The sequence below is a fragment of the Trematomus bernacchii genome, unplaced genomic scaffold (genome assembly GCF_902827165.1).
Source record: "Trematomus bernacchii unplaced genomic scaffold, fTreBer1.1, whole genome shotgun sequence".
In the NCBI taxonomy this organism is placed as follows: domain Eukaryota; kingdom Metazoa; phylum Chordata; class Actinopteri; order Perciformes; family Nototheniidae; genus Trematomus; species Trematomus bernacchii.
In genome coordinates this window covers 6,824-23,794 of record NW_022987478.1, presented here as the reverse complement: position 1 = coordinate 23,794, position 16,971 = coordinate 6,824, and the positions used below count along the sequence as shown (strand labels likewise).

Sequence of the window (16,971 nt, the reverse complement as noted above, 5' to 3'; positions counted from 1 at the left end):
ACCCGGGGAAGTGCGAGGGGCTGTTCATTAATGGGTCAGTTAATTAATGAACATTTCTGAGTTTTATTTTTCAGGCAAAATGTACTGGAGAATTGTCTTTTTCAGTCAGGATGGCCGAGCGGTCTAAGGCGCTGCGTTCAGGTCGCAGTCTCCTCTGGAGGCGTGGGTTCGAATCCCACTTCTGACAAATTGTGTTTTTCACTGTAACATTCAGTGAGACATGATCTTGGGAAAGAAATGTAAGCATATTGTTACAAGACAGCCCATGACCAAATCCAGTGTTGCAAGAGCTGTATTGGTTAAATGCTAAATGCTAAATGCTGCTGCTGACTTGGTTACTACAAAAAAAAGACACAGAGAAACCTACAAGGATCGACAAGGTGACTCTAAATAGACCGAGAAAAACAAGTATATGCGGACTTTGTTTTTATTTAGCCCAAACCAGTTCATTTTTTTTTCACCTCTATTCTGCCCGGCAACAGTAGAAAAATAGTCATATCGAGTAAGGCAACACAACACAAGTAACCTGGGTTTGGAACAGTAACATAATATTGTTAATATTGTGAAAAAAAGTCATCTTTTTCAATGATTACAGTTTTTTTCAGTTGCTAACACACTAAAATGACACGTACAGCACATGGTTAAAACACACCTGTTAGCTATCCTGGTTCCAAAATCCAACATGTAAGCTGCTGAAATGTCGGTTCTCCCAGGTTCCAAATGTTCAAACAATCCGTCATCCACATTTTGACAGCGTTGGATTCAAAGAGGTGAGCAGAGTGGCGCAGCGGAAGCGTGCTGGGCCCATAACCCAGAGGTCGATGGATCGAAACCATCCTCTGCTAATTGTAAAAGCTTTGGGTCAGTAGGGTCCTTGTCCTTTCCATCCTTATTCAGAAGGAAACACGTTCACAAGACTAAGCATCCATTATCGAAAATGTTAAATTGCTTAACTCTTTAGTGCCAAAGTGGACACTATATTGTGTCGCAAGAAGCTTTTGCAAACATTGTTGCAATACCGAGGCTTGACAACTTTTTGGTTTCAATTAACTCCTTAGGGTATCTGGAACCTTTATGACTTATTCAAGTAGGCCAAAGAGAGAGCATGTCTGTGCTACAATAAGGCACTGCTGGGATTTGAACCCATGATCTCCTGTTTACTAGACAGGCACTTTAACCAACTAAGCCACAGCACCCTCTTAAATAGTTCTTCTTTTGAATCAAAGTAGGGGATATTTCAGTTCGCTTTACCTGTGGAAGGAGGTAAAACAACCCGGGGAAGTGCGAGGGGCTGTTCATTAATGGGTCAGTTAATTAATGAACATTTCTGAGTTTTATTTTTCAGGCAAAATGTACTGGAGAATTGTCTTTTTCAGTCAGGATGGCCGAGCGGTCTAAGGCGCTGCGTTCAGGTCGCAGTCTCCTCTGGAGGCGTGGGTTCGAATCCCACTTCTGACAAATGGTGTTTTTCACTGTAACATTCAGTGAGACATGATCTTGGGAAAGAAATGTAAGCATATTGTTACAAGACAGCCCATGACCAAATCCAGTGTTGCAAGAGCTGTATTGGTTAAATGCTAAATGCTAAATGCTGCTGCTGACTTGGTTACTACAAAAAAAAGACACAGAAAAACCTACAAGGATCTACAAGGTGACTATAAATAGACCGAGAAAAACAAGTATATGCGGACTTTCTTTTTATTTAGCCCAAACCAGTTCATTTTTTTTCACCTCTATTCTGCCCGGCAACAGTCGAAAAATAGTCATATCGAGTAAAGCAACACAACACAAGTAACCTGGGTTTGGAACAGTAACATAATATTGTTAATATTGTGAAAAAAAGTCATCTTTTTCAATGATTACAGTTTTTTTCAGTTGCTAACACACTAAAATGACACGTACAGCACATGGTTAAAACACACCTGTTAGCTATCCTGGTTCCAAAATCCAACATGTAAGCTGCTGAAATGTCGGTTCTCCCAGGTTCCAAATGTTCAAACAATCCGTCATCCACATTTTTGACAGCGTTGGATTCAAAGAGGTGAGCAGAGTGGCGCAGCGGAAGCGTGCTGGGCCCATAACCCAGAGGTCGATGGATCGAAACCATCCTCTGCTAATTGTAAAAGCTTTGGGTCAGTAGGGTCCTTGTCCTTTCCATCCTTATTCAGAAGGAAACACGTTCACAAGACTAAGCATCCATTATCGAAAATGTTAAATTGCTTAACTCTTTAGTGCCAAAGTGGACACTATATTGTGTCGCAAGAAGCTTTTGCAAACATTGTTGCAATACCGAGGCTTGACAACTTTTTGGTTTCAATTAACTCCTTAGGGTATCTGGAACCTTTACGACTTATTCAAGTAGGCCAAAGAGAGAGCATGTCTGTGCTACAATAAGGCACTGCTGGGATTTGAACCTAGGTTCTCCTGTTTACTAGACAGGCACTTTAACCAACTAAGCCACAGCACCCTCTTAAATAGTTCTTCTTTTAAATCAAAGTAGGGGATATTCCAGTTAGCTTTACCTGTGGAATGAGGTAAAACAACCCGGGGAAGTGCGAGGGGCTGTTCATTAATGGGTCAGTTAATTAATGAACATTTCTGAGTTTTATTTTTCAGGCAAAATGTACTGGAGAATTGTCTTTTTCAGTCAGGATGGCCGAGCGGTCTAAGGCGCTGCGTTCAGGTCGCAGTCTCCTCTGGAGGCGTGGGTTCGAATCCCACTTCTGACAAATGGTGTTTTTCACTGTAACATTCAGTGAGACATGATCTTGGGAAAGAAATGTAAGCATATTGTTACAAGACAGCCCATGACCAAATCCAGTGTTGCAAGAGCTGTATTGGTTAAATGCTAAATGCTAAATGCTGCTGCTGACTTGGTTACTACAAAAAAAAGACACAGAAAAACCTACAAGGATCTACAAGGTGACTATAAATAGACCGAGAAAAACAAGTATATGCGGACTTTGTTTTTATTTAGCCCAAACCAGTTCATTTTTTTTCACCTCTATTCTGCCCGGCAACAGTCGAAAAATAGTCATATCGAGTAAAGCAACACAACACAAGTAACCTGGGTTTGGAACAGTAACATAATATTGTTAATATTGTGAAAAAAAGTCATCTTTTCAATGATTACAGTTTTTTTCAGTTGCTAACACACTAAAATGACACGTACAGCACATGGTTAAAACACACCTGTTAGCTATCCTGGTTCCAAAATCCAACATGTAAGCTGCTGAAATGTCGGTTCTCCCAGGTTCCAAATGTTCAAACAATCCGTCATCCACATTTTTGACAGCGTTGGATTCAAAGAGGTGAGCAGAGTGGCGCAGCGGAAGCGTGCTGGGCCCATAACCCAGAGGTCGATGGATCGAAACCATCCTCTGCTAATTGTAAAAGCTTTGGGTCAGTAGGGTCCTTGTCCTTTCCATCCTTATTCAGAAGGAAACACGTTCACAAGACTAAGCATCCATTATCGAAAATGTTAAATTGCTTAACTCTTTAGTGCCAAAGTGGACACTATATTGTGTCGCAAGAAGCTTTTGCAAACATTGTTGCAATACCGAGGCTTGACAACTTTTTGGTTTCAATTAACTCCTTAGGGTATCTGGAACCTTTACGACTTATTCAAGTAGGCCAAAGAGAGAGCATGTCTGTGCTACAATAAGGCACTGCTGGGATTTGAACCTAGGTTCTCCTGTTTACTAGACAGGCACTTTAACCAACTAAGCCACAGCACCCTCTTAAATAGTTCTTCTTTTAAATCAAAGTAGGGGATATTTCAGTTCGCTTTACCTGTGGAAGGAGGTAAAACAACCCGGGGAAGTGCGAGGGGCTGTTCATTAATGGGTCAGTTAATTAATGAACATTTCTGAGTTTTATTTTTCAGGCAAAATGTACTGGAGAATTGTCTTTTTCAGTCAGGATGGCCGAGCGGTCTAAGGCGCTGCGTTCAGGTCGCAGTCTCCTCTGCAGGCGTGGGTTCGAATCCCACTTCTGACAAATGGTGTTTTTCACTGTAACATTCAGTGAGACATGATCTTGGGAAAGAAATGTAAGCATATTGTTACAAGACAGCCCATGACCAAATCCAGTGTTGCAAGAGCTGTATTGGTTAAATGCTAAATGCTAAATGCTGCTGCTGACTTGGTTACTACAAAAAAAAGACACAGAAAAACCTACAAGGATCTACAAGGTGACTATAAATAGACCGAGAAAAACAAGTATATGCGGACTTTCTTTTTATTTAGCCCAAACCAGTTCATTTTTTTCACCTCTATTCTGCCCGGCAACAGTCGAAAAATAGTCATATCGAGTAAAGCAACACAACACAAGTAACCTGGGTTTGGAACAGTAACATAATATTGTTAATATTGTGAAAAAAAGTCATCTTTTACAATGATTACAGTTTTTTTCAGTTGCTAACACACTAAAATGACACGTACAGCACATGGTTAAAACACACCTGTTAGCTATCCTGGTTCCAAAATCCAACATGTAAGCTGCTGAAATGTCGGTTCTCCCAGGTTCCAAATGTTCAAACAATCCGTCATCCACATTTTTGACAGCGTTGAATTCAAAGAGGTGAGCAGAGTGGCGCAGCGGAAGCGTGCTGGGCCCATAACCCAGAGGTCGATGGATCGAAACCATCCTCTGCTAATTGTAAAAGCTTTGGGTCAGTAGGGTCCTTGTCCTTTCCATCCTTATTCAGAAGGAAACACGTTCACAAGACTAAGCATCCATTATCGAAAATGTTAAATTGCTTAACTCTTTAGTGCCAAAGTGGACACTATATTGTGTCGCAAGAAGCTTTTGCAAACATTGTTGCAATACCGAGGCTTGACAACTTTTTGGTTTCAATTAACTCCTTAGGGTATCTGGAACCTTTACGACTTATTCAAGTAGGCCAAAGAGAGAGCATGTCTGTGCTACAATAAGGCACTGCTGGGATTTGAACCTAGGTTCTCCTGTTTACTAGACAGGCACTTTAACCAACTAAGCCACAGCACCCTCTTAAATAGTTCTTCTTTTAAATCAAAGTAGGGGATATTCCAGTTAGCTTTACCTGTGGAATGAGGTAAAACAACCCGGGGAAGTGCGAGGGGCTGTTCATTAATGGGTCAGTTAATTAATGAACATTTCTGAGTTTTATTTTTCAGGCAAAATGTACTGGAGAATTGTCTTTTTCAGTCAGGATGGCCGAGCGGTCTAAGGCGCTGCGTTCAGGTCGCAGTCTCCTCTGGAGGCGTGGGTTCGAATCCCACTTCTGACAAATGGTGTTTTTCACTGTAACATTCAGTGAGACATGATCTTGGGAAAGAAATGTAAGCATATTGTTAGAAGACAGCCCATGACCAAATCCAGTGTTGCAAGAGCTGTATTGGTTAAATGCTAAATGCTAAATGCTGCTGCTGACTTGGTTACTACAAAAAAAAGACACAGAGAAACCTACAAGGATCGACAAGGTGACTCTAAATAGACCGAGAAAAACAAGTATATGCGGACTTTGTTTTTATTTAGCCCAAACCAGTTCATTTTTTTCACCTCTATTCTGCCCGGCAACAGTAGAAAAATAGTCATATCGAGTAAGGCAACACAACACAAGTAACCTGGGTTTGGAACAGTAACATAATATTGTTAATATTGTGAAAAAAAGTCATCTTTTTCAATGATTACAGTTTTTTTCAGTTGCTAACACACTAAAATGACACGTACAGCACATGGTTAAAACACACCTGTTAGCTATCCTGGTTCCAAAATCCAACATGTAAGCTGCTGAAATGTCGGTTCTCCCAGGTTCCAAATGTTCAAACAATCCGTCATCCACATTTTTGACAGCGTTGGATTCAAAGAGGTGAGCAGAGTGGCGCAGCGGAAGCGTGCTGGGCCCATAACCCAGAGGTCGATGGATCGAAACCATCCTCTGCTAATTGTAAAAGCTTTGGGTCAGTAAGGTCCTTGTCCTTTCCATCCTTATTCAGAAGGAAACACGTTCACAAGACTAAGCATCCATTATCGAAAATGTTAAATTGCTTAACTCTTTAGTGCCAAAGTGGACACTATATTGTGTCGCAAGAAGCTTTTGCAAACATTGTTGCAATACCGAGGCTTGACAACTTTTTGGTTTCAATTAACTCCTTTGGGTATCTGGAACCTTTATGACTTATTCAAGTAGGCCAAAGAGAGAGCATATCTGTGCTACAATAAGGCACTGCTGGGATTTGAACCCTAGGATCTCCTGTTTACTAGACAGGCACTTTAACCAACTAAGCCACAGCACCCTCTTAAATAGTTCTTCTTTTGAATCAAAGTAGGGGATATTCAGTTAGCTTTACCTGTGGAAGGAGGTAAAACAACCCGGGGAAGTGCGAGGGGCTGTTCATTAATGGGTCAGTTAATTAATGAACATTTCTGAGTTTTATTTTTCAGGCAAAATGTACTGGAGAATTGTCTTTTTCAGTCAGGATGGCCGAGCGGTCTAAGGCGCTGCGTTCAGGTCGCAGTCTCCTCTGCAGGCGTGGGTTCGAATCCCACTTCTGACAAATGGTGTTTTTCACTGTAACATTCAGTGAGACATGATCTTGGGAAAGAAATGTAAGCATATTGTTACAAGACAGCCCATGACCAAATCCAGTGTTGCAAGAGCTGTATTGGTTAAATGCTAAATGCTGCTGCTGACTTGGTTACTACAAAAAAAAGACACAGGAAAACCTACAAGGATCTACAAGGTGACTCTAAATAGACCGAGAAAAACAAGTATATGCGGACTGTCTTTTTATTTAGCCCAAACCAGTTCATTTTTTTTCACCTCTATTCTGCCCGGCAACAGTCGAAAAATAGTCATATCGAGTAAAGCAACACAACACAAATAACCTGGGTTTGGAACAGTAACATAATATTGTTAATATTGTGAAAAAAAGTCATCTTTTTCAATGATTACAGTTTTTTTCAGTTGCTAACACACTAAAATGACACGTACAGCACATGGTTAAAACACACCTGTTAGCTATCCTGGTTCCAAAATCCAACATGTAAGCTGCTGAAATGTCGGTTCTCCCAGGTTCCAAATGTTCAAACAATCCGTCATCCACATTTTTGACAGCGTTGGATTCAAAGAGGTGAGCAGAGTGGCGCAGCGGAAGCGTGCTGGGCCCATAACCCAGAGGTCGATGGATCGAAACCATCCTCTGCTAATTGTAAAAGCTTTGGGTCAGTAGGGTCCTTGTCCTTTCCATTCTTATTCAGAAGGAAACACGTTCACAAGACAAAGCATCCATTATCGAAAATGTTAAATTGCTTAACACTTTAGTGCCAAAGTGGACACTATATTGTGTCGCAAGAAGCTTTTGCAAACATTGTTGCAATACCGAGGCTTGACAACTTTTTGGTTTCAATTAACTCCTTTGGGTATCTGGAACCTTTATGACTTATTCAAGTAGGCCAAAGAGAGAGCATGTCTGTGCTACAATAAGGCACTGCTGGGATTTGAACCCAGGATCTCATGTTTACTAGACAGGCACTTTAACAAACTAAGCCACAGCACCCTCTTAAATAGTTCTTCTTTTGAATCAAAGTAGGGGATATTCCAGTTTGCTTTACCTGTGGAAGGAGGTAAAACAACCCCGGGAAGTGCGAGGGGCTGTTCATTAATGGGTCAGTTAATTAATGAACATTTCTGAGTTTTATTTTTCAGCCAAAATGGACTGGAGAATTGCCTTTTTCAGTCAGGATGGCCGAGCGGTCTAAGGCGCTGCGTTCAGGTCGCAGTCTCCTCTGGAGGCGTGGGTTCGAATCCCATTTCTGACAAATGGTGTTTTTCACTGTAACATTCAGTGAGACATGATCTTGGGAAAGAAATGTAAGCATATTGTTACAAGACAGCCCATGACCAAATCCAGTGTTGCAAGAGCTGTATTGGTTAAATGCTAAATGCTAAATGCTGCTGCTGACTTGGTTACTACAAAAAAAAGACACAGAGAAACCTACAAGGATCGACAAGGTGACTCTAAATAGACCGAGAAAAACAAGTATATGCGGACTTTGTTTTTATTTAGCCCAAACCAGTTCATTTCTTTTCACCTCTATTCTGCCCGGCAACAGTCGAAAAATAGTCATATCGAGTAAAGCAACACAACACAAGTAACCTGGGTTTGGAACAGTAACATAATATTGTTAATATTGTGAAAAAAAGTCATCTTTTACAATGATTACAGTTTTTTTTCAGTTGCTAACACACTAAAATGACACGTACAGCACATGGTTAAAACACACCTGTTAGCTATCCTGGTTCCAAAATCCAACATGTAAGCTGCTGAAATGTCGGTTCTCCCAGGTTCCAAATGTTCAAACAATCCGTCATCCACATTTTTGACAGCGTTGGATTCAAAGAGGTGAGCAGAGTGGCGCAGCGGAAGCGTGCTGGGCCCATAACCCAGAGGTCGATGGATCGAAACCATCCTCTGCTAATTCTAAAAGCTTTGGGTCAGTAGGGTCCTTGTCCTTTCCATTCTTATTCAGAAGGAAACACGTTCACAAGACAAAGCATCCATTATCGAAAATGTTAAATTGCTTAACTCTTTAGTGCCAAAGTGGACACGAAATTGTGTCGCAAGAAGTTTTTGCAAACATTGTTGCAATACCGAGGCTTGACAACTTTTTGGTTTCAATTAACTCCTTAGGGTATCTGGAACCTTTATGACTTATTCAAGTAGGCCAAAGAGAGAGCATGTCTGTGCTGCAAAAAGGCACTGCTGGGATTTAAACCCAGGATCTCCTGTTTACTAGACAGGCACTTTAACAAACTAAGCCACAGCACCCTCTTAAATAGTTCTTCTTTTGAATCAAAGTAGGGGATATTCCAGTTTGCTTTACCTGTGGAATGAGGTAAAACAACCCGGGGAAGTGCGAGGGGCTGTTCATTAATGGGTCAGTTAATTAATGAACATTTCTGAGTTTTATTTTTCAGGCAAAATGTACTGTAGAATTGTCTTTTTCAGTCAGGATGGCCGAGCGGTCTAAGGCGCTGCGTTCAGGTCGCAGTCTCCTCTGGAGGCGTGGGTTCGAATCCCACTTCTGACAAATGGTGTTTTTCACTGTAACATTCAGTGAGACATGATCTTGGGAAAGAAATGTAAGCATATTGTTACAAGACAGCCCATGACCAAATCCAGTGTTGCAAGAGCTGTATTGGTTAAATGCTAAATGCTAAATGCTGCTGCTGACTTGGTTACTACAAAAAAAAGACACAGAAAAACCTACAAGGATCGACAAGGTGACTCTAAATAGACCGAGAAAAACAAGTATATGCGGACTTTGTTTTTATTTAGCCCAAACCAGTTCATTTTTTTTCACCTCTATTCTGCCCGGCAACAGTCGACAAATAGTCATATCGAGTAAAGCAACACAACACAAGTAACCTGGGTTTGGAACAGTAACATAATATTGTTAATATTGTGAAAAAAAGTCATCTTTTACAATGATTACAGATTTTTTCAGTTGCTAACACACTAAAATGACACGTACAGCACATGGTTAAAACACACCTGTTAGCTATCCTGGTTCCAAAATCCAACACTGTAAGCTGCTGAAATGTCGGTTCTCCCAGGTTCCAAATGTTCAAACAATCCGTCATCCACATTTTTGACAGCGTTGGATTCAAAGAGGTGAGCAGAGTGGCGCAGCGGAAGCGTGCTGGGCCCATAACCCAGAGGTCGATGGATCGAAACCATCCTCTGCTAATTGTAAAAGCTTTGGGTCAGTAGGGTCCTTGTCCTTTACCATTCCTTATTCAGAAGGAAACACGTTCACAAGACAAAGCATCCATTATCGAAAATGTTAAATTGCTTAACATCTTTAGTGCCAAAGTGGACACTATAATTGTGTCGCAAGAAGCTTTTGCAAACATTGTTGCAATACCGAGGCTTGACAACTTTTTGGTTTCAATTAACTCCTTAGGGTATCTGGAACCTTTATGACTTATTCAAGTAGGCCAAAGAGAGAGCATGTCTGTGCTACAATAAGGCACTGCTGGGATTTGAACCCAGGATCTCATGTTTACTAGACAGGCACTTTAACAAACTAAGCCACAGCACCCTCTTAAATAGTTCTTCTTTTGAATCAAAGTAGGGGATATTCCAGTTTGCTTTACCTGTGGAATGAGGTAAAACAACCCGGGGAAGTGCGAGGGGCTGTTCATTAATGGGTCAGTTAATTAATGAACATTTCTGAGTTTTATTTTTCAGGCAAAATGTACTGTAGAATTGTCTTTTTTCAGTCAGGATGGCCGAGCGGTCTAAGGCGCTGCGTTCAGGTCGCAGTCTCCTCTGGAGGCGTGGGTTCGAATCCCACTTCTGACAAATGGTGTTTTTCACTGTAACATTCAGTGAGACATGATCTTGGGAAAGAAATGTAAGCATATTGTTACAAGACAGCCCATGACCAAATCCAGTGTTGCAAGAGCTGTATTGGTTAAATGCTAAATGCTAAATGCTGCTGCTGACTTGGTTACTACAAAAAAAAGACACAGAAAAACCTACAAGGATCGACAAGGTGACTCTAAATAGACTGAGAAAAACAAGTATATGCGGACTTTGTTTTTATTTAGCCCAAACCAGTTCATTTTTTTTCACCTCTATTCTGCCCGGCAATAGTCGAAAAATAGTCATATCGAGTAAAGCAACACAACACAAGTAACCTGGGTTTGGAATAGTAACATAATATTGTTAATATTGTGAAAAAAAGTCATCTTTTACAATGATTACAGATTTTTTCAGTTGCTAACACACTAAAATGACACGTACAGCACATGGTTAAAACACACCTGTTAGCTATCCTGGTTCCAAAATCCAACACGGAAGCTGCTGAAATGTCGGTTCTCCCAGGTTCCAAATGTTCAAACAATCCGTCATCCACATTTTTGACAGCGTTGGATTCAAAGAGGTGAGCAGAGTGGCGCAGCGGAAGCTATGCTGGGCCCATAACCCAGAGGTCGATGGATCGAAACCATCCTCTGCTAATTGTAAAAGCTTTGGGTCAGTAGGGTCCTTGTCCTTTCCATTCTTATTCAGAAGGAAACACGTTCACAAGACAAGCATCCATTATCGAAAATGTTAAATTGCTTAACACTTTAGTGCCAAAGTGGACACTATATTGTGTCGCAAGAAGCTTTTGCAAACATTGTTGCAATACCGAGGCTTGACAACTTTTTGGTTTCAATTAACTCCTTTGGGTATCTGGAACCTTTATGACTTATTCAAGTAGGCCAAAGGGAGAGCATATCTGTGCTACAATAAGGCACTGCTGGGATTTGCTACATCTGTAACAGCAGTGACTCTGCTGCTTGCATTTAAACAGATTGACCAGTTTATAACATTACTTTAGCCCTGATCAGAGCCCTGTTTTCTGGGTAGGACAGCGAGGTGCTGTACTCTGGGTCTATGGGTCTCTGAGACCCTGCTAACAGCAGTGATGTACACCGTCTAAAAACGACAATTATGACTGAATTAAAACAGTTTGACAGCATTTTAACACTCATGTAGCCATGTTTGCAGCCCTGTTCCCTGGGTAACAATTGAATTACCAACCTGTTGAATTAAAACATTTCCCACGGCTTTAAACACTAATATACCCATGATTCAGACAATTATTCCTGGGTAAATGTGTTATCTATTCACCCTGGTCCTGAATTAAAACAGTTCCCCCGACTTTAAACACTAATGTACCCATATTTTGCCTACTTATTCCTGGGTTAATATATAATCTTTTCCCCCTGGGTGTGTGTGGCACCATCTGATGGAACATTTGTGAAGTACACTAAAATCCAAAACTTTAATGTTTTTTATCTTAGCGAAATAATGGTTTAAGGACCCCAAGTTAATGATCATTTATGATTCTGCAGACGTTGTCTACACGTGTATCACAACGGCTTATTTTTAGAGTGATTTGGAAAACTCGGTTAGCGAGGTTTATTTTTGTCAATATGAGATGCACTGTTTTCATGTCCCATGTACATGTCTGTACATATGGCCTCACGCACTACTAACACAGAGTAATTGTGGAGGCCGTCCTCGAGAACAGACACCACCATAGTTGTCCCAGTCCAAACCCTCGCTGTGACCCTCACTTGGCTTTTCCACATCCCAGGCCACACCCTTTCCCCCAGCTGCGCTAGCATGGTTTGTGGCTCTCACCTGTGGCTTCTTTGGCATTGAGTCCAGAAAAGACCCCTGCTGCTGTGCTGCAGTTTGTGCCCTGTTGTAGCAAACACCTTGGTGGTGGCTTAAAGCCCACCTCTGCTACGCGCCGTTCGTTAGATGAGCCTGGTTATATTTAATAAAAGAAGGAATTCAAAACACCGGAATAAAGGTTATAACCAGGGGTGCACATAACTGGTACGCAGGTTTGCATGCGCGGCAACAATCTGAAATGCGTAACGTCACTTGTGTCACAACGCGCCTTTGCGTACCTGATAGGTCATCAAAACAAAACACATATTTCGCCTACACATGTTTCTTGTCAATACTCAGTGGAGTAAATTATTAGACATGTCCAAAAAAAGCAAAGACATTAAGCAGCCACTTTGCCGTTTCGCTCCCTGCTAAAATCTTCAGATTTTCTATGACTGATTGAACTGGGTGCTGGCCGTGCCGCGCAGGACATAACCGACGGACCTGTGAAGCTTCACAGGAGGCAGAGGCTTAGATCACTGGACGACAGAGTTGGTCGCCGTGTGCACAGACGGAGCTGCTGTTAACGTCGGTGTGTACAACAGAATTGTACCAAAACTACGTCAACTGGCTGCGGTGGGAGACTCCCCTGTGCACATTCTGTGCCCCGCGCACACACTGGAGAACTGCGCAAAATCAGCTGATCACAACGTTCACGCTCTGTGGTCAAGCTGCTGCAGTTTTATTTACAACAAAGTGGAGTAAAACACACAGCTGCAAACTTACTCAGGCTGTTAATGGAAGAGTTTGAAATCAGACAGAGGTGGAAGAAGTGTTACTCAAGTAAAATTAGAAAAGTATTATCATCAAAATCTAGTTAAAGTAGCGACAGTAAAAGTAGTCATTTTGCAGATTGGTCCATTTCATAATAATGTATATGATATGTTTTATAATTATTGATCATTAAAGTGTTTAAAAATTAGTTTGAATGACTTTGTATACTGCAGGGTAGCTTGTGGATTTACTCCAGGTGGAACTAAAGTCTGATTTAACACTTGATTATATTTTCACATCATTCATCCACATCTGTAAAGTAACTAAAGGTATTAAATAAATGTAGTGGAAGAAAAGTACATGATTTACCTCTGAACTGTAGTGGAGTAGAAGTACAAAGTAGCATAAAATAGAAATACTCAAGTAAACTACAAGTATCTTAAATTGTACCTAAGTACAGTACTTGAATAAGTGTACTTTGTTACTTCCCACCTCTGAAATCAGATATGACTTCAAGTCATTTCTTAGTATTTGATCCTTCAACTTGGCCTCAGGAAATGCAAGGACTTCACAGTTTTGGCAACAAGTTTTGGAGAAAGCAAATTGGAGGCTTACAAAGAGACAGGGAGGTGCATCTTCATCATCTTCATCATCTAGCATGCAAGAAGTGTAAATAGAGGACAGTGAAGGAGACACTGAGGAGGACAGTGAGGAAGACTGCACTTATTAACACCACGCTTCATGTGGGGTGAGTACCAAACACTGTCTCCTGGTACTCATCTGAGTAACTCACTCAAAAAGTTATGTGCACACCTGGTTATAACAATAATCTGATTTTACTGGTAAAAAAAAGTTTACAGAGTACTCTGGACTTCCAAGTTCTACTGCCGTGCAATACAGGTATTGGGACCAGCCAGTCAGAAACAGGAAGCATTTTTCATACATAAACAACAGTATTCATATCCATATTTTGGGGCGGAGATGTGTCGACTCTTCCTTCCCATTTTACTCCGAAGCAAATCAGAGAGTCCGTGGGGAGGAGCTGTGTGAGCTGCTCACTCCCCCAGGTCTTTTTACTGGTTGGATTCACTTCTGGTCAGGTCCAATACAGCGAATCAGAGTTCTGGGAAAAAGTATGTTTTCTTCTGAGCAGAGCGTGAGATTCGGAAGTACACAAGGACAGAGTCAATCTTATCTCTGCACCTGTATTCACTCCTTTACTTTCCCAAGGAATATTTCACACAAACTATTCTTTCCCAGACAACCAAACATTGTACACAGATATATTGATGCCCAGAAAGGACCTTGAAAAGAATATGTGTGTGTGCTGGTGGGAGGAGGTGTATGTGTGTGTAACAGGATCTCTGGGTCAGTGACTTGTAAGTGAGAAGACAATATATATATATGGGATTACTTAAAACAGTTCAAACAATACATGTTCACTAAAATACAATTCAAAATAATACATGTTTACTTCAATACAGTTTAGAACCATATCTGTTTACTTTAGCCCCCGATTGGAACTTATCTCTCGTAACAGAGGCACTGCGTAACTGGGTTAACCCTAACCCTTTTCTTGTCTTTCACAAACTCAGAATGCTCAGCCAAACGGCCAAGCCTACCAAAAATAGGTTGAACTCGTAGGTGTTCCTCTCCACTGAAGTCTTTAGTAAAAGGCGAAAGACTTATACGCTTTGAAGAGAAACCAGAGTAATTGTGGAGGCCGTCCTCGAGAACAGACACCACCATAATTGTCCCAGTCCAAACCCTCGCGGTGACCCTCACTTGGCTTTTCCACATCCCAGGCCACACCCTTTCCCCCAGCTGCGCTAGCATGGTTTGTGGCTCTCACCTGTGGCTTCTTTGGCATTGAGTCCAAAAAAGACCCCTGCTGCTGTGCTGCAGTTTGTGCCCCCGATTGGAACCTATCTCTTTAGTAATACGCTTTAGTTGTGTGGGATGTTATACGTGCTGACTCCGTGGCATTAGAAAACACTAGTTTGATGCTAAACATCACATCCATTTAAGGGAGGAACACTAGAATGTCTTTATGGATATAGAGCTTATAATGAAATATAGAAGCGTGGTTGCTTGAAAAACAGTCTTTGTTGGCTGAACTTTTCGCCTCAACTGCCGTATGGTGGCTCAGCTTTATAATTCAACATTGGTGGTTCAGTGGTAGAATTCTCACCTGCCACGTGGGAGACCCGGGTCCGATTCCCGGCCAATGCAATAGACAGTTCTTTGTTGTCTGAAAATAAAGTACAATGCCTAAACCTCTTGGACTCTGCTACAGCAAACACACAGGTCTTTGGAGTGTACAAGTAAAGAGGGATGTTCTCCGTGCCGACTCCTATTGATTTGAGAACTCAGTAAGATGCTTGACATCAAATCACTGTAAGGGATGACCAGTGGACTGTTTCCCTTCTTAAATGACTTAGAGCATATAGCATATCTGTTGAAAAATCCACCTTGTTGACCGTGCTGTTGACCTCGCCAGCGTAGTGGTAGTTACGATGTCTTGTGAATGTGGGCGAATGAGTGGTAGAATCTTTGTAAGCTAAGAGGAAAACTAGGTTCCCATTCTCTGCAAATGCAACATAGCTTCACTGTTGTTTGGAATCTGTACTTGCACACAATTAGAGAGTAAAGCTATTGGGTGACTCTAGGCATTGAGTCCAAAAAAGACCCCTGCTGCTATGCTGCAGTTTGTGCCCCCGATTGGACAAAAACACAAAATACTGTATAAAACAAGACAAGCAACCTCACTTTTACTTAACTGGAAGTTCTGAGTACTGCTTCCACCTCTGCTTGTTAGGAATCGGGATTTAATTTAGAAAAATCATTACAAATTGGCAATGAGGAACGCTTCACGAATTTGCGTGTCATCCTTGCGCCCAGGGGGCGAGGATAATCGGGGCTGCTCAGTCCCACTTTAGCCCCGCCCCTCCCGTTCATTTCTTATGGCATTCTCACTTTAATCTTGTGTCCACCCATTGGTTGTCCCACTGTCGTTTCATTGAAACGGGGAGGAGCGGGGAGGAGTTTTCACTCAAAGTTTCCAGGCTTCATTTACAACTGAGCGGTTTTTGAAAAGGTAAGATACCCTCCGCGAGACAGTCCGTTATAATGTAATATAACAGTAACAGATGAATGGGAATGTATTTGTTGTCCTCTGCTATTACAGTAGATGAATGCCAATGTGTTGTCTTTTAACGTTCGCGCATATTCGCATTGGTAAAAAGTTTCCGCTAAACCGAGGCTTTACGCCGGCAACACACCGGAGCTTTCTGGCCGTTGAAATCCGTAAATACTTGTCATTTAATGCTTATTACTATGTGCTAACGTTTATGAAGTTAACATTTATATGCACCATTCGTGATTAAAAGCTGCCACTCCGCCAGGTACAGTCTTAGAACTGCGGCAACAACATGCATTGCTCCTGCACTTTGTTAGATGCAAACATGTAACGCTTTTTACTTTGCACTAACGTATATGTTCATAAAGTTAATGCTTACATCCGTTCACAGATGTGGACGGAGGGTTAACAGTCATAGACACTTGGCTATTTAATGAAGTACTGTAATAACTAAAGTTAACATTTATATGAAGGCCATCATTCATTTAAAGTCAGACCTCTGAGGTTACTGTTGAGCTGATGGAAAAGTGTTGTCTAACATTATTACATGATAGCACTAAGATAGCATTCTCTTTTCAATCAGAACCAGCTTTTACTCATGTTATTTTTATGTACACTGTAGGTGTCATGGCTGCACCCTGACTGATGGAGGAGACCCTCTTCTCCCCTGCAGGTTGTGGAGGAACGTCTTAAGAGAAACTGATAAATGATTCAAGACTAACAATACAATGTAACAGTGTAAAAGGCAATCAGAGTATATGACTATATGTTTTTTTTTAATGATTATAGGATCATTTGACACAGGTGACCAAGAAGCTGGCGGGAGCAGACGCTGGTACCGACACTGAATAATCAGAGCCTCTCCCCTTCAGGATCCTGCTGGTCTCTGCCTGTACA

At 41.4% G+C, this 16,971-nt stretch overlaps 24 non-coding genes across 24 annotated transcripts; 18 read left to right on the top strand and 6 right to left on the bottom strand.

The window, feature by feature from the left end:
* Positions 1-104: 104 nt before the first annotated feature.
* Positions 105-187, top strand: trnal-cag. The gene has a single exon. It is a non-coding gene; the product is annotated as a tRNA-Leu (tRNA).
* Positions 188-773: 586 nt separating this feature from the next.
* On the top strand, positions 774-845 carry trnam-cau. Its single transcript has one exon. It is a non-coding gene; the product is annotated as a tRNA-Met (tRNA).
* Positions 846-1,122: 277 nt separating this feature from the next.
* Positions 1,123-1,196, bottom strand: trnat-agu. The gene has a single exon. It is a non-coding gene; the product is annotated as a tRNA-Thr (tRNA).
* A 179-nt stretch (positions 1,197-1,375) lies between these two features.
* Positions 1,376-1,458, top strand: trnal-cag. The gene has a single exon. It is a non-coding gene; the product is annotated as a tRNA-Leu (tRNA).
* A 586-nt stretch (positions 1,459-2,044) lies between these two features.
* trnam-cau lies at positions 2,045-2,116 on the top strand. The gene has a single exon. It is a non-coding gene; the product is annotated as a tRNA-Met (tRNA).
* Positions 2,117-2,393: 277 nt separating this feature from the next.
* On the bottom strand, positions 2,394-2,467 carry trnat-agu. The gene has a single exon. It is a non-coding gene; the product is annotated as a tRNA-Thr (tRNA).
* A 179-nt stretch (positions 2,468-2,646) lies between these two features.
* trnal-cag lies at positions 2,647-2,729 on the top strand. Its single transcript has one exon. It is a non-coding gene; the product is annotated as a tRNA-Leu (tRNA).
* Positions 2,730-3,314: 585 nt separating this feature from the next.
* Positions 3,315-3,386, top strand: trnam-cau. Its single transcript has one exon. It is a non-coding gene; the product is annotated as a tRNA-Met (tRNA).
* A 277-nt stretch (positions 3,387-3,663) lies between these two features.
* On the bottom strand, positions 3,664-3,737 carry trnat-agu. The gene has a single exon. It is a non-coding gene; the product is annotated as a tRNA-Thr (tRNA).
* A 179-nt stretch (positions 3,738-3,916) lies between these two features.
* On the top strand, positions 3,917-3,999 carry trnal-cag. The gene has a single exon. It is a non-coding gene; the product is annotated as a tRNA-Leu (tRNA).
* A 585-nt stretch (positions 4,000-4,584) lies between these two features.
* Positions 4,585-4,656, top strand: trnam-cau. Its single transcript has one exon. It is a non-coding gene; the product is annotated as a tRNA-Met (tRNA).
* Positions 4,657-4,933: 277 nt separating this feature from the next.
* On the bottom strand, positions 4,934-5,007 carry trnat-agu. The gene has a single exon. It is a non-coding gene; the product is annotated as a tRNA-Thr (tRNA).
* Positions 5,008-5,186: 179 nt separating this feature from the next.
* Positions 5,187-5,269, top strand: trnal-cag. The gene has a single exon. It is a non-coding gene; the product is annotated as a tRNA-Leu (tRNA).
* Positions 5,270-5,854: 585 nt separating this feature from the next.
* trnam-cau lies at positions 5,855-5,926 on the top strand. Its single transcript has one exon. It is a non-coding gene; the product is annotated as a tRNA-Met (tRNA).
* Positions 5,927-6,203: 277 nt separating this feature from the next.
* On the bottom strand, positions 6,204-6,278 carry trnat-agu. Its single transcript has one exon. It is a non-coding gene; the product is annotated as a tRNA-Thr (tRNA).
* A 178-nt stretch (positions 6,279-6,456) lies between these two features.
* Positions 6,457-6,539, top strand: trnal-cag. Its single transcript has one exon. It is a non-coding gene; the product is annotated as a tRNA-Leu (tRNA).
* Positions 6,540-7,118: 579 nt separating this feature from the next.
* On the top strand, positions 7,119-7,190 carry trnam-cau. The gene has a single exon. It is a non-coding gene; the product is annotated as a tRNA-Met (tRNA).
* Positions 7,191-7,720: 530 nt separating this feature from the next.
* Positions 7,721-7,803, top strand: trnal-cag. The gene has a single exon. It is a non-coding gene; the product is annotated as a tRNA-Leu (tRNA).
* A 587-nt stretch (positions 7,804-8,390) lies between these two features.
* trnam-cau lies at positions 8,391-8,462 on the top strand. The gene has a single exon. It is a non-coding gene; the product is annotated as a tRNA-Met (tRNA).
* Positions 8,463-8,992: 530 nt separating this feature from the next.
* On the top strand, positions 8,993-9,075 carry trnal-cag. Its single transcript has one exon. It is a non-coding gene; the product is annotated as a tRNA-Leu (tRNA).
* Positions 9,076-9,662: 587 nt separating this feature from the next.
* On the top strand, positions 9,663-9,734 carry trnam-cau. The gene has a single exon. It is a non-coding gene; the product is annotated as a tRNA-Met (tRNA).
* Positions 9,735-10,269: 535 nt separating this feature from the next.
* trnal-cag lies at positions 10,270-10,352 on the top strand. The gene has a single exon. It is a non-coding gene; the product is annotated as a tRNA-Leu (tRNA).
* Positions 10,353-14,532: 4,180 nt separating this feature from the next.
* Positions 14,533-14,649, bottom strand: LOC117498788. The gene has a single exon (XR_004557606.1). It is a non-coding gene; the product is annotated as a U5 spliceosomal RNA (small nuclear RNA).
* A 447-nt stretch (positions 14,650-15,096) lies between these two features.
* On the top strand, positions 15,097-15,167 carry trnag-gcc. The gene has a single exon. It is a non-coding gene; the product is annotated as a tRNA-Gly (tRNA).
* The last annotated feature ends 1,804 nt before the right edge of the window (positions 15,168-16,971 follow it).